General features: G+C 41.1%; 1 protein-coding gene across 2 annotated transcripts in view; it reads right to left on the minus strand.

Moving 5' to 3' along the window:
• The window catches only part of GAB2 (GRB2 associated binding protein 2), a 251,707-nt gene that overhangs the window by 132,756 nt on the left and 103,175 nt on the right, over positions 1-15,776 (minus strand). The window contains exon 1 of one of the 2 annotated variants that reach the window (XM_043993204.1): positions 5,162-5,254. The exons of the other annotated variant lie outside the window; for it this stretch is intronic. The gene's annotated coding sequence lies outside the window, so the exon portion shown is untranslated. Of the gene's footprint in view, positions 1-5,161; positions 5,255-15,776 lie in introns of those variants that run through there. 2 annotated transcript variants of the gene reach the window in all.

Genomic DNA, 15,776 nt, shown 5'->3' on the forward strand with positions numbered 1-15,776 from the left:
GGTGCAAAGCACACAGGAGTCAAGAGACCTGGGTTCCAGAACTATATCTACCACGAACTCCCTGTGTAACCCTGAGCAATCTTTGGGCTTGCAATATCTTCCTAGAGGTAGCTGATGAAGCTGCCTGGAAGCAGGAAGATGCTAGTTCAAATCTGTCCTCAGACACATACTATCTGGGTGACCCTAGGCAAGTCACTTAACCTCTGTTTGTCTTAAGTTTCTTCAACTGTAAAATGGGGATAATAATTTAACCTACTTCTTTGAAGGGTGCCTGTGGGGAGCAAATGAGATAATATTTGTAAAAAAGTACAAAGCACAGTGCCTGCCACTATATAAAGTGGGCATTATATATCCCCTCCTTATGTAAAATGACCATGGAGTATCCATATGAACAACAAAATTTATAACAGCTTTTTGAAGTGACAAAGAACATGGAACTAATAGGGTGACCATCAATTAAGGAGTGACTGACTATAACGAAGTTCAATCATGTCATAAGAAATGATGAAAAGGAACAAAAAATTAAAAAAAAAAAAAAGAAATGATGAAAAGGATGGTTTCAGAGAAACCCAGGGGGATCTATATGACTTGATGCAGAGAGAAGTGAGTAGAACCAGAATATAAAGTAGCAACAACAACAGAAAAGACAATGAAAGACTTAACAACTCCAATCAATGCAATGACCAGCCACCATTCCAGAAAGTCAGTGATTCTATATTTATCCCCATCCCCAAGAGAGGTGATGGATTCAGGGTGCAGGATGAGACAGATATTGTGGGACTTGACCAATGACTATTTTCCTTCTTAACTACACTTATTTGCTATAAAGATTTTCTTTCTCTTTTTTCAAGATTGGGGGAGGGGGGAAAACAGGAAAAGGAGAGAGAAAATCCATTTCTGTTCATTGAAAACAATTTTAATTTAATTAAAGAAAAAACCTGACAGGGTCAGGGAAGGGCTCAAGTTATATTTCCTGGGTGTCAGTTTCATAGGATGATAGACGTTAGAGTTAGAGAGTACTTTAGAGAATATCTGAATCATTCTCATCATTTAAGATGAAAAAACTAGGGTCTGAGATCTACTGCCATACCTGAAATCTCATAAGTATTAACTGTCAGATTCTAGATGTCAATTTTGTGTCCCCTTATTCTAAACCCAACTCTATTCCTACTATTTCCCTATTGTGCATCAAGGAAGAAGTTGGACTAGACCATCTCAAAGAACCCTTGTCACTTCTGAATAATTTAGACCTCAGTTTCTCCATCTGCTCAGCATAGATAACTCATTTGCCAAGGAATCGTGTAATTCCTAGCCTGGCCAAACTTAAGAATCTGCCCTCCTTGAGGAAGAAGCCATGCATTTAGGGGCAGCTAGGTGGCGCAGTAGATAGAGCACGGGCCCTGGAGTCAGGAGTACCTGAGTTCAAATCTGGCTTCAGACACTTGACACTTACTAGCTGTGTGACCCTGGGCAAGTCACTTAACCCCAATTGCCTCCCTAAAAAAAAAAAAAAAAAAAAAAAAAGAAGCCATGCATTTCAGGGAACAGCACCTGTAACGTGGTTTCTGCTACCATTACCACGGGAGAAACAACCATAAGAAATAATGACAAAAGTCCTGTGATAGGGGCAAATTAGCCGCTAATGCTAAAGATGGACCTAACTAATCTAAGAAACACTCAGGAGAGAAGCACTTTGCTGGATTTCACAATTCACATCCAGCCATTTATATTATAAAAGCACCTTGGAACAATGGAAATCACCAGCAGTACAGCCAGAAGTCCTGCTGCATCCCACCATTTTGGCTGTTCTGGTTTCCCATCAAGTTCCCTTGACCTACCTGGGGATTGAAAGTATGGGATTGGGGGCAGCTAGATGGCGCAGTGGTAAAGCACCGGCCCTGGAGTCAGGAGTACCTGAGTTCAAATCCAGCCTCAGACACTTAACACTTACTGGCTATGTGACCCTGGGCAAGTCACTTAACCCCAATTGCCTCACTAAAAAAAAAAAAGAAAGAAAGAAAAAGAAAGTATGGGATTGATTAGACCAAAGAAAGAGGTCCATAAAAACTAGATATGTTATGAAGGCCTGGCTTCTACTCCTAATTGGCTGAACAGGTGCATTCAATAGTGCTCCTAAGAAACCAGGAGCTAGTCTATAGAAGGGGGTAATGGGAAAAGCTTAGGGTTTTTGGAGCCTGTAGACCTTGTGTTTGAATCCTGCTTTTATCATTAACTCACCATAAGTCACTGCTGTCCTCAGCACTTTGGTTTCCTAGTCTGTTATATAAAAACAATGCTACTTACTTCACAGAGTTGTCAGGAGAATCACATACTAAGGGACTCTGAAACCATAAATGGCTATCAAAAAGTCAACTATTGGGGCAGCTAGGTGGTGCAGCAGATAGAGCACTGGCCCTGGATTCAGGAGTACCTGAGTTCAAATCTGGCCTCAGACAATTGACACTTACTAGCTGTTGACCCTGGGAAAGTCACTTAACCCTCATTGCCCCACCAAAAAAAAAAAAGTCAACTATTATTGTGTATAGAGCAATACATGAGTAGAGGATATGAGGAACTCCTGATAATAAAACTTCATTAGCCTGCTTATGTGAGCTTTTCAGTGCCTGACACATAGTAAGTACTTAAAGAATGCTTGTTCCCTTCTCCTTCAAGAGTTTTACCTATGGGATAAATATATAAATATCATAAGGGATGTGCCCACAAGTCAACCAACCAATTTATGTGTCCAGTGTGGGACTTGAACCTCTACTTCTTCCTAACTCTGAGGCCATCCATTACAAAAGGCTACCTCTAAGGCCCCCTTCTAGCTCACTTTATTTAACTAGATATTTATTACTAAATACATATACTCTCTTCTCTTTTTCTTCCCTTCCATCCTTTGCCTTGACCTCAATTATGCCTTAGGCCTGACAGAAAGACTCATGGGACTGCTTGGGCAATAGTGACTCTGAGGGTTTAAATAATGGCACTGACTAAATCAGGGGTTTTTGACTTGTGGTCTGTGGATAGATTTCATAGATTGGAGGAAGAGTGTGTGAAATGACATTTTTATGTTCACTAAGCTTTGGTTTCTTTTATAAATCCATATATTTTATTTTAAGCATTTAAAGACATTTTCCTGTGAAGGGGTCCATAAGCTTCACCAGACAACCAAAGGGGTCCATGACACAAAAGGCCTCTTAGATCAGAGGACATATAAAGGGACTGAAGTTTTATTATGAGGAGTTCCTCATATCCTCTACTCATGTATTGCTCTATACACAATAATAGTTGACTTTTTTGGGGGGGGAGGGGGGGGGCGCAATGAGGGTTAAGTGACTTACCCAGGGTCACACAGCTAGTAAGTGTCAATTGTCTGAGGCCAGATTTGAACTCAGGTACTCCTGAATCCAGGGCCGGTGCTCTATCCACTGCACCACCTAGCTGCCCCAATAGTTGATCCTAATCATTGCTCCTAACTCTGCTTTCTAAATGAGGAAGATGAAACTCAGAGGGATTTGTCCAAGGTCCCTAAGAAATTAAATGGAAGAGCTGGGGTTGAAGCTAGCTCTTGTGACTCAGATCAAAAAAGGGCTTTATTTTTTCATGCTACAAGATCCCTACATGCTTACCCAGAAGAAGCTGAGCTACCTCCTACAATCTATCACCCACAGTTCAATAAATAATAATGGGATGAAGAATTAATGTGTTCCTTTGGCCAAATATGGATGGGAGAAACACCCCCAAAATACCTCATCATACTCAAAAATTCATTTAATTTCTTCATGCTATTAGAAATAGGGACTGTTTTTATTAACCTCTGAGGTCAAGCTGAGAGAAGGGTCTCCAAGAACCAGGATGGTACAAATTATTGGCATTTAGTGAGAAAATCAATCGCAAGTACTTTCAGATTCACTTCTGGATTTATTCCCACACTCTGCCCGCTGGTCTCCCATGTTATAACTCATAACATAGAATGTTAGCACTTCCTATAAAGGGAAGGGAAGCCATTAGCTCACTATACAGATAAATAAACTTGTCTGAGGGCCTCAGGACAAGAACCTGGCTAGGTCTGTTTACACTCAATATAATATGCCTTCCACCAAATCAGGTGTATTTCCATTTCAAAGTCTCTTCAAAAGGCTAATGTCACACCAGACTTTCTATTCCCACCCTAAAGTTTCACATAAGCCTTCACTAGAGTCAAAAAAAGAAAAAAAGGGGTGGGGGGAGAGAAAATGGGAGTCGTGTGGTGTTGGTCGCTGAATCTATCAATTACTCAACTCTAAGTGATGAGATGTTATGTCGAATAAAGACCTTTAACAGGTGAGAAGACAACTTAATTAAATCAATCAAACAGCTGGTGTTAGAAAGGCCTAGACACCTCCATTCAATCAAAGACCTTAAAGTGAGAACAGCCCTTGAAAGTCACTGGATAAAATGAAGTGACAGGAAGTCTTTTCTGATTGGTTCAGGGAATTCGTCATCACTTCAGAATTCAGTCAAGTGTTTTGCAGTAGAAAGAAGAGTGACCCTCGAGAAGGAATCATCACTTGACCCTGAACTCCTCTTCATGTCCCCATGGCTAGAAGAGGACTTTGTAAACTTCAGGGGCCCAGAGAATTTTGCAAAACAGCTGAGAGCAAGGTGGTCTGCATCCAGAGCCAAGGAAAGACTGAACTCTAAGAGAAAAAGCAGATTCAAGGTCCTACAAGAAACCCAGTAGAAAAGTTCAACCAGATGTAAGGGAAACATCTTTAGAATCTCAGGAAAAAGGGCCTGTAGAAGCTATGAGTTTGCCGCATATGTTCTAAGTTAAAGACATGTTCTCCCCAGGGACTCTCTCTGTATATTTAGGTTAGAGTGTGTCACTCAATTTGGGGAGTATGTTTTGTACCGACTATTCCGGAATAGTAAATAACCATTTCTCAAAGTTAATTAAATCTGGCTAACCAAATGATATCAACTGATAATCCAGGGGGGAAGCATACCAGGGGGATCATAGAAGCTATGTTCTAGAGAAAACACACACACACATCTTATCCCTCAGAGCTACTCCTAGACTCTGAAGGAACAAGCAGGAGTCAGCCATCCAAGCTATGATCACCCAATCTGCACAATGAGAACAGAGCTTTGGGAAGTAGTCCCAGAGCCTACTTACACATGGTAAAGTACCAACACCAAACAGTTGTTCTGCTTCCTTGAGAAAAGGCCTTAACACTCATCACCAGCCTGGAGCTCACTTCTACTTTCAGAGCATCATCTCAGACAGAAAGAGCATACTATTTCAGAGAGAGAAGCTTCTTTGGACATCATTTAGTACAGTTGCTTCATTTTTTAGATGATGAAACAATCTTGGAAAGGCAGGTGACTTGCCAAAGGTCACGCAGGTCCTCCCAGCTCTACCTTCCACGTTCTAGGGGCCTGTTAGAACATTCCACGTTGAAATGGTTCCTTGCAAGTTCTTGATTTCAGCAGGCACACAGCATTTTAACCCTTAAGACCCTTCAACCACATAGGTGGTTTTTGCCAACAGACCAAGACCAGTTCTAGATGCAGGCGGCTCAATGGGGAGGAAATTGACATAAAGGAAGATCTGTTTCAGCGCCATGATCTCCTCCCACCTCCCCTCCCTACACAGTCCCATAAGGAATAATTCAGCACTGGGGCTGGAAGCGGGAGCATCCGGCTGCAGCAGGACAGAGGGCTGGCCCCTCCTGGGCTAAAGCCCTGGAAGGACAACAATCAAGAATGAAGAATAGCTCTTTTCATCACACCCCAGGAGCATTATCCCAGCGACCTCATCCCCTTACAATAGTCGGGGCTGTGTTATTTTTCCTCTTGTCACCAGCTGCCCCTTCCCCGCCCCCTTCTTTCAGCTCAATCTCGACAGACAACTCGGGGCTGTTCCTAGAAGCCTCTAAGGTTAAAAGACCTTCTCTGCCTCCTGACCAGAAAGGCAATGAGAGAGAGCAGGGAATGCGTTCTAGACTTTAAAGTCTGGGCTTTGCTACTTCCTGGATGTGTGACCTTGGACAAGTCACGTTTTGCATCTCCAAAATGAGGAGAACAACACTTCTGTGAGAAGCAGAGAGTACTGCAGATGTGAAGGTGCCCAATGTGAGGGTTCCCCCTCAGCTTTCTCCATCCGTGGCAGTGCACCCTGTAGTTGTGCTAAGGGCCCAGTTCTGCCGACAATTAGCCCCAGGACCCTGAGCAACTCATTCCCCAGTTTCCTTTGAAAAGTAAAGATCATAGCTTTAGAGCTAGAAGGGACCTTGATATAACACTCTAAGACTTGGAAAGTGTTTTACAAATATCTCATTTCATTTCATTCTTTCAACTCTGTGAAGTAGGTAGATGCTATTATCATCCCCATTTTAAAGATGAGGAAACGGAAGCAGACAGAGGTTGACTTGCCCAGAGTCATACAACTAAGTAAGAGTATCTGAGTTTAGATGTGAACTCAGGTCTTTCGGCCTCCGAGTCTAGTCTAGTTCTCTCTCCACTGCCCAGTCCGAGTCCAGCCCCTTCTTTTTAGAGATGAAAAAACTGAGGCGCAGAGGTTAAAAGACTTGGACATATCTGAAGTATTTGAACCTTATGCTATATCAACTTGCACCACCTGGCCAGACAACAGGATTGCTAAAACTTCTTCAATGTCTAACATTCAGTATTCCATGGATAAGCAATCATATTTTTAAAAGTCAGTAAGAGAAAGGGTCATAAAACAGACCAAAATCATCTCACAACATCTAGAAACCTAGTAGTAGTAGTAGTAGTAGTAGTAGTAGTAGTAGTAGTAGTAGTAGTAGTAGTGGTAGCAGTGGTAGTAGTGGTAGTAGTGGTAGCAGTAGTAGTGGTAGCAGTGGTGGTGGTAGTAGTAGTAGTAGTAGTAGTAGTAGTAGTAGTGGTAGTAGCAGTGGTGGTGGTAGTAGTAGTAGTAGCAGCAGCAGCAGCAGCAGCAGCAGCAGCAACAGCTCACATTTATAAGATATTTTAAGGTTTACAAGGCTCTTTCCTCATAACAACCCAAAGAGGTAAGGAGTGCTACTATGATTTTCTCCATTTTATAAATGCTAAAATAGACACAGAGAGGCAGAAAGACCTTGCACAGGGCCTGCACATAGCTTATGTGCTGGAGGTGGGTCCCTCTGGGCTGCAAGACTAAGATTCTTTCCACTACACTGTCTCTCTGTAGTTCTGACCTTTCTTGCCGATGCTTGCTCCATGGCTACAGAACTAACATCCTACAGCATCCTTGGGGAACTAATAGGAGAGAAGCTCCCATTGGCCGGATGCCTGGGTGCCAAGTGTGGCCCAAGGCCAAGCACCTCCTAAAAATCAAAGCAGGGGCCTGATGTACTCGTGGTGCCATGGTGGGAACCATCCCAAGAAAAATCCTAGGGCCTAGTCTCTGCCCTAGAGGTGTGAAACATCGAAGACCGACCTGACTTTGCTGACTACAGGCGGAAGAATGAGTGTAAGATAAATAGAGCTCCAACTGAAGAGAAATAGATCAGATTAAATATTTATGTTAGATCCAGGCAGGGATGAAGTGCACTGGAGCAGGGGAGGGTGGAGGAGGGGGGGAAGAGGAGAGCCAACAGAGGTTTGGGTTTAGAAAGAAAGCAGGGTTGGGGCAGGGGGGAGGTAGAAGCACCCCCCATTTGCACAAACCTGGGGAAGATCAAGGAAAAAGGAAATCAGATACTGGAGCCCGAGGAGTCCTCGAAAAATGGTTTGGTTTATATGTAGTTCACAGGATTTAGAATGGAAAGGGACTTTGGGAATTATCTTGTTGGACTCTCTCCTACAACAGATGAGCAAACTAAGACCGAGAGATGTCCTTCCATATTCACCAAATCATGGACTTGAGTAATACAAATTACATTAGCTAACATTTTGGTGATATTTTTAGGTTAAAAAGTGCTTTCTTGGGAGCACAGTAAAGGTGGCGCAGTGGATAAATCACCAACCCTGGATTCAGGAGGACCTGAGTTCAAATCCAGCCTCGGACACTTGACACTTACTAGCTGTGTGACCCTGGCCAAGTCACTTAACCCTCATTGCCTCCCCCCCCCCAAATTAATAATTATTATTAAGTGCTTTCTTCACAACCCAGTGAGGTAGATAGGCAAAGATGACCCCTGTATTACAAAGGAGGAACCGGATCTTGGAGAGGTGAAGAAAGTGTGCCACATTCCACCACCAATCTCAGAGAATTTTAAAGCTAGAACAGACCCAAGATGACATTCTCATTTCAAAGGCTCAGTGATATAAAGTGACCTTCCCAGAGTCACACAGCTTGTCTCAAAGAGTCTTAAATTGATCAAGGATCTCAGAAGTTATCTTGTTTCACTTTTCATTTATTAAAAGATGACACACAGTTTCAGAGAAACGAAGTAACTTGCTCAAGGCCACACAGCAAGCCAGGGACAAAACCAGAACAGAAATGTTTCTCAACTCCTGGACCCTTGTTCTTTCAATCAAAAAGGTGGCATAGAGTGATGGGGGTATGGAGTCAGGAAGACTTCCTGGAAATGGATGTTTCTGATATTGAACCATTCAACAGTTAAAGAATAGCAGAGTCAATTAATGGAACAGATAAGATACACAAAATACAGAAGTAAACAAACATAGCAACATACATAATGTTTGATAAACCCAAAGACCCCCAACTAGAAGAATTGGAAATCGGTCTGGCAGAAATTAGGTAGAGACCAATATCTCACACCATATAACATGAGAAGTTCCAAATGGTTATGTGATCTAGAAACAAAAGATCATATTAAAGAAGCAAAAGATTAAAGACCTTTTCTAACTATAATAAAGGAAGAGATAATAGATAAGACAGACAATTCTGGTAACATAAAATTGAGAAGTGTTTGTAAAAACAGAATCAATGCCATTATAATTAGAAGGGAAATGCTTAGCAAGGAAAAAACCTTTATAGCAAATTATGATCTGATATAATAGTGGTCTGACACCCAAGATTGACAAGGAACGGATTGCAAGCAGTTTGCAAAAGAAGAAATCAAAGCTATCAATAGCTGTGAAAAAAATCCTCCAAATCACTAAAAAATTGAGAAACAAAAGTTAAAACAATCAAGGTTCTAACTTGTAACTAAGCAGACTGGCATAAAGGATAATTCCTTTTTTTTTTTTTTTTTTTTTGGTGGGACAGTGAGGGTTAAGTGACTTGCCCAGGGTCACACAGGTAGTGTCAAGTGTCTGAGGCTGAATTTGAACTCAGGTCCTCCTGAATCTAAGGCCAGTTCTTTATCCACTGCGCCACCTAGCTGCCCCAGATTGGCATAAAGGAGAGAAAAAGAGAGGTGACAGTTCAAGAGTACTTTTGGGAAGATAGGCACATTAATATAGGGTTGCATCCATTCAATCTGGAAAGCAATTTGGAACTAGGCCAAAAACATTACTCAACTACACATATCCTTGACCTAGCAATAGTACTGCTGTCCCAAAGAGAGAAAATAAAGAGGAAGAAGATCCCTGTGTACAAAATCATTTATGCAGCTTTTGTTGTTGTTGTTGCAGCAAAGAACTATAAGGATTTACTCAATTGTCTTCTTTTGTGTGTGCTAAATAATGTGTTTCTCCCATGTTTTTCCTCCCTTTCTCTCCTTCAGATACACTAAGAAAAAATTTTTCAGTTCTGTTAAAATTCTGTAACCTCCTGCATAAACCTCTTTAGTAGAGCTGTGTTTCCAATCTTTGTTTTCTTCAGAAACATTTCTAATTTATCAAGAAGCAAATTTGAGACTGTAGTGATTAGAGTCCAAATAGAATGACTCCCCTCTTCCTTTATGGTGAAAAGAATTCATTAGAAAAATCTTTGCTGATCCTTTTCATCTTTTGTTTATTTGTTGTCCTTCCAGTTTTATCCTTAAAAGCCCTTGTGATGATTTTTGCTTAGCATAGACTGTAGCCAAACTTTCTTTATTTTTTCCTCCCATTGCTTCTTGATATTTTTTTGAAGTGATACTGCTCAGCTCAGTCCCTTTAATCATCTTTGTAAGATTTCACCAAAGAGTTTATATTCTCTCTCTCTTTTGGGGGGGTGGGGTGGGGCGATGGGGGTTAAGTGACTTGCCCAGGGTCACACAGCTAGTAAGTGTCAAGTGTCTGAGGCACTATTTGAACTCAGGTCCTCCTGAATCCAGGGCTGGTGCTTTATCCACTGTACCACCTAGCTGCCTCACAAAGAGTTTATATTCTCAATAGGTATTGCTCTTGGATTCTCTTTCTATCCATGTAGCAAGTAAATTAAGTGTTTCCTGATTAAGGTGTTTTTAAGCTCTTTTATTCTGCCTGCTAGAATCATTTATTTTAAACAAGAAACTACTATGATTCAATGTCAATGTCCTTTCCTCCATCCATTTCTCATCTTCAGCATCATATAAGTGGGTCAGAATGGGAATATTTTAATTGCATGTTTCCATCATTTCTTTGAATTTTTTTGATCTTTTCTTCTAATAAGTTTGTAATGGTCTGACTATACACAGACATTTGATTCAAGGATGATTCCCACAACAATAACAGGTTGCTTCCTAGCTGTTAAAAATCAGCATCATTTGGGGGAGATTTGGTTTGATGTTTTCCATGATTCATTTCTCAAAGAACTATTCAGGATGATAAATGTAAATCTTCTGTATTGTCTTTCTCTCGCTTACTCCTGAACCACTTAAAAAACACACACACACCAGGGGCAGCTAGGTGGCGCAGTGGATAAAGCACCAGCCCTGGATTCCGGAGGACTTGAGTTCAAATTCGGACTCAGACACTTAACATTTACTAGCTGTGTGACCCTGGGCAAGTCATTTAACCTCAATTGCCTCACCAAAAACAAAAAAACAAACAAACAAAAAAAACACCCCACACCAAAAACCATTTGTCACATTTCTCACCTATGCCCATTTTTGCATTAAAGTCACTTGAGTATCAAGCAAATGTTGGAGGGTCTTACTGGTTTTTTATAGAATTTTCTATCACATATCTATCAACATTTGCAATAGATACTGATACATAAGCTGCAACTACTTATCATAAGCACGAACAATAGGGGTCAACCAAATGTTCCGTGAAATCATATTTCTCATTGATTTTGGATGCATGATAAAACTAACAAAAGTATATACATAATAAATCCATATAAAAGATAAATTAGGGAGAGAGGCACAAATAGTTAGGGAAAGGGAGGTACATGAAAAGCTTCATGAAGAAGAATCTCACATAGCATTTATCTCATATTTAGAATCCCAAATCAATACTTTTACTAAACCACTATCTGCATATACTAGGTGCTTAATGGATGTTGGCTAAATGGAAAAAAAATATAATAATGAACCCCGATGATGAGCAAACAGGTGTCTAAGGAGTTCCTGCCACTCAGAACCTCCAAGAGTAAGAAAGGCCTTAGTGAATGGGAGAAAGTCCCCGTTCTTGCTAAGCAAAGTACTGTGTGCTTTCAGGTTCCACTGGGAAATTAATAAACACACCAAGCTCCAGGACCACTGCTTCCGACAGTCCAGTTAAGGAAGTAACTCTCAGGGCAAACATCCTGCCAGGATGCAGGGACATTTCCTCTGGCATTCCACAGCTCACTCCCAGCAGAAAAAGGGAATTGGGTGTTTCCTGAGAACTTCAGCAACCTGCCTGGGTTTCAAGAATTCATAACATGGAGCTCAGTTTGGGGAGTCAATGATATCTAATGGAGTGACCATTCAAGAGGCCCCAGGGAAGTGAGGGAGCACAAACGAGGAAGCGGGATTGCAGTAGTAGTGAAGCCAAAATTGTGGGTCCGACGTTTAGGTGGGCTACTTAGAATCCTGAAAATGCTACCCCGGATAAGCAGCATCTCAAAGTTACAATGCACAGCCCCCCTCATAAAGAAAAGCCTCTTTTTCAGCCACATACCCAGGTCCAAAGCTAGCTGTATTGCAAAAGCATGCCAGGAAACGATCAGGGGGAAAAAAAAACTTCATTCATAGGGGGACACCTCTCACAACAATAATTCATTTTTATATGGCAATTTGAAGTTACAAAACATTTCACATTCGTGATTTCATTTGATTCTCACAATCCTGCAATGGAGGCAGAAGCAGGGTTTATCATCATTCCAGTTTCACACATGAGGAAACTGAGGCCCAGAGAACTTTTTAATTTAAGGCAATTTAATTTAAAGGCAAATGGCAATGTACTTTCAGGTATTTCCTAGAAAAAGAAGTAGGCCAGTCATGTATTAAATGAGAGGAAGGGATAGCAGTCAGTTGGACATCTGAGTGTTAGCTATACTCATTGTTATATATACTTAGAGGCAGTGAGGTGGCTCAGTGGATAGAATGTAGGAAGACCTGAATTCGAATGTAGCCTCAGACACTCACTAACAGTATGAACCTGGGCAAGTCATTTAAACTCTACCTCAGTTTCCTCAATTGTAAAATGGAGATAATAATAGTACCTATTTCCCAGGGTTGTTATGATGATCAAATAGGATATTTCCAGAAAGCACAGTGCCTAGCACTTAGTAGGAGCTATATAAATACTAATTCCCGTCCCCCCCCCCCAGGCAAACTAGCTTAATAAAGAGTCAGGATTCAAATTCAGGTCCTTCATTTGGGAACATTATCCTCATCTATGTTCCCTATACATTGTTATTCAGTTGTTCAGTCATATCCGACTCTTTATGACCCCGTGGACTATATTGTCCATAGGGTTTTCTTGGTAAAAATACTGGAGTAGTTTGCCATTTCCTTCTCCAATGGATTAAGACAATCAGAGGTGGGGCAGCTAGGTGGCACAATGCATAAAACATATATGTGTGTTTATATACAAACACACATATACATATACATGTACAAAAAAACCCCAAAAAACAAAACAAAACAAAGGGGCAGCTAGGTGGTGCAGTGGATAAAGCACCGGCCCTGGATTCAGAAGGACCTGAGTTCAAATTCAAACTCAGACCCTTGACACTTAATAGCTGTGTGACCCTGGGCAAGTCACTTAACCCCAATTGCCTCACCAAAACCAAAAACCAAAAAACCAAAATCAAGCAAAAAAGACAATCAGAGGTGAAGTGACTTGCCCAGCATCACACAGCTAGTTGAGTGTACTCAGTTCTTCCTGACTCTAGGCCTAGCGCCATATCCACTGAGCCATCTAGCTGCCTCTTCCCTATACGAGCAGGTGCTTAATGAATGCTTGTTGGTTGCTCTAGGAAAGACAGTAGTGACCCACAAGGCACCATGAGTCATCTACAAAATAAATCAAAAACCTAAGCTCAATATGTCAAAGAATTTACCAGTTGGCCAAAAGGCACAGGATATACATGTATGAAAAAAAGCCTGGGAAAGAGAATACGTGTCAGAGAAAAACACTCCATCTAAGCATCAGAAGAGCTGGGTTCTCTGCTCTTTACGGGGTGGCAAGGAATTGGAAGTTGAGGGGATGCCCATCCACTGGGGAATGGCTGGACAAGTTGTGGTATAAGAATACAATGGAATACTCTTGTGCTGTAAGAAATGATGAGCAGGAGGAGTTCAGAGAAACCTGGAGGGTCTTACGTGAGCTGATGATGAGTGAGATGAGCAGAACCAGAAGAACATTGTACACAGTATCATCAACATTGAGTGTTGACCTACTGTGATGGACTATATTCTTCTCACCAATGCAATGGCACAGAAGAGTTCCAGGGAACTTGTGATGGAAGAGGATCTCCAAATCCAAGAAAAGAAAAAAAAGAACTGCGGAGTATAGATGCTGAATGAACCATACTATTTCTTTTGTTTTAGGTGCTGTTGTTTTTTTCTATTTTGAGGTTTTTCATCATTGCTCTGATTTTTTCTCTTATAACATGACTAATGCAGAAATGTTTAATGTTATTATGTGTATAAATATATATATAATCTATATCAGATTACCTGCTGTCTAGGGGAGGGGGGGAGGGAGGGGAGGGAGGGAGAAAAATCTGAAATTGTAAAGCTTGTATAAACAAAAGTTGAGAACTATCTTTACATGTAACGGAAAAAAAATACTTTATTAATTAAAAAAAAAAAAAAGAGCTGGGTTCTAGTCCCAGGTTGGTAAAGGGGACAAACATATATTAGGTACCTACTATGTACTGTGCTGAATACTTTACAAATATTATCTCATCTGATATAAGAATATATGCATGACCCTGTCCAGAGGAGAGTGCTTTGGAAAGGTGGGCTCTCTATGGATATATTCATCTCCACCGCTAATGATAGCAACCTTTCTTATTCTCTGTGATGTTCATCTATATTTCCCCCAATTCTCCTGAGAAGATCTGTACGAGGAGCCAGAGGCCTTCCACTGCTTCTTTTAATATTTTATGAATAACATCATTGTAATAACAACACTAGCTAGCATTTGTATAGGGCTTTTAAAATATTCTCTAATTTTATCCTCATATCAGTCCTTGGAAGTAGGTGCTACTATTAACCCCATTTTACAGGTTGAGGAAACTGAGGGAAGAACAGATTAAGTGACATGACCAAGGTGACACAGCTGGTAAGTATCTCCAGGCCTAGTGCTCAATCTACTGTGCCTCTTGGCTGCCTCTAAGTATAGCACTCAGCAGACACTTGACACTTAATAGCTGTGTGACCCTGGGCAAGTCACTTAACCCTCATTGCCCTGAAAAATAAATAAATAAAATGAAAAAATGAAATAAAATAAGATAGATTTGGGGGCAGCTAGGTAGCGCAGTGGATAGAGCACTGGCCCTGGAGTCAGGAGTACCTGAGTTCAAATCCGGCCTAAGACACTTAACACTTACTAGCTGTGTGACCCTGGGCAAGTCACTTAACCCCAACTGCCTCACTAAAAAAAAAAAAAAGAAAGGTAAGTATAGCACTCAGTATAGTACTTGGGGTCATCTGACTTTTATCCCTTGATCTCAATACATAACTAGTCAACTTCCTTTCCCAATCACTGAGGCCTTCAGAATCACCTCTTTAATGTCAGTTCTCATGCAGAAGTTATTTGGTGGTGGTGGTAGGATCTGGATTTCTGATTTCCTTAACATAAGGAACTCCTGGTGTAGAAACTCCCTTCCCCTTCAAACTGTCAACTCAGTCTTAATTTATAGACAGAGAGAGTGGCATAGGACAGTGAAAAACTGTGACTTGCCCTGTGTCACAGAACTACAGAGTCAGAGAGAGGACTTGAACCCAGATCTTCCTGATCCCAAGGCTGGCCCTCTATCCACTATGTTGCATAATTAAGCACACACTAAATAAATGCTAACATGGGGGAAGCTAGGTGGCAAAGTGGATAGAGCACCAGCCCTAGAGTCAGGAGTACCTGAGTTCAGATCCTGCCTCAGACGCTTAACACTTACTAGCTGTGTGGCCCTGGGCAAGTCACTTAACCCCAATTGCCTCACTAAAAATAAATAAATGAATGAATGAATGAATGAACAAATGAATAAATAAATAAATAAATGCTAGCATCAAGATAGTACTTTATGATTTACAAAGTACTTTATATATCCATTATCTCGTTTAATTACCTAAACAACCTTAGAAGGGAGGCAGCAGACTATAGGTATTATGCCCCTCATTTTACAAATAAGGAAAGGGACCCAAGTGTGACAGCCATACTAATGCAGCTAGCTAAGCACTGGAAATGAGATTCAAACCCAGATATCTGCTGGCTCCAAGCCTAGGAAGAACCTTTTCCATATATCATGCTGTCTCTGTCGCAAGATTGGAACTAGAAGGAACCCAGAAGGA

The sequence above is a fragment of the Dromiciops gliroides genome, chromosome 3 (genome assembly GCF_019393635.1).
Source record: "Dromiciops gliroides isolate mDroGli1 chromosome 3, mDroGli1.pri, whole genome shotgun sequence".
NCBI lineage: Eukaryota > Metazoa > Chordata > Mammalia > Microbiotheria > Microbiotheriidae > Dromiciops > Dromiciops gliroides.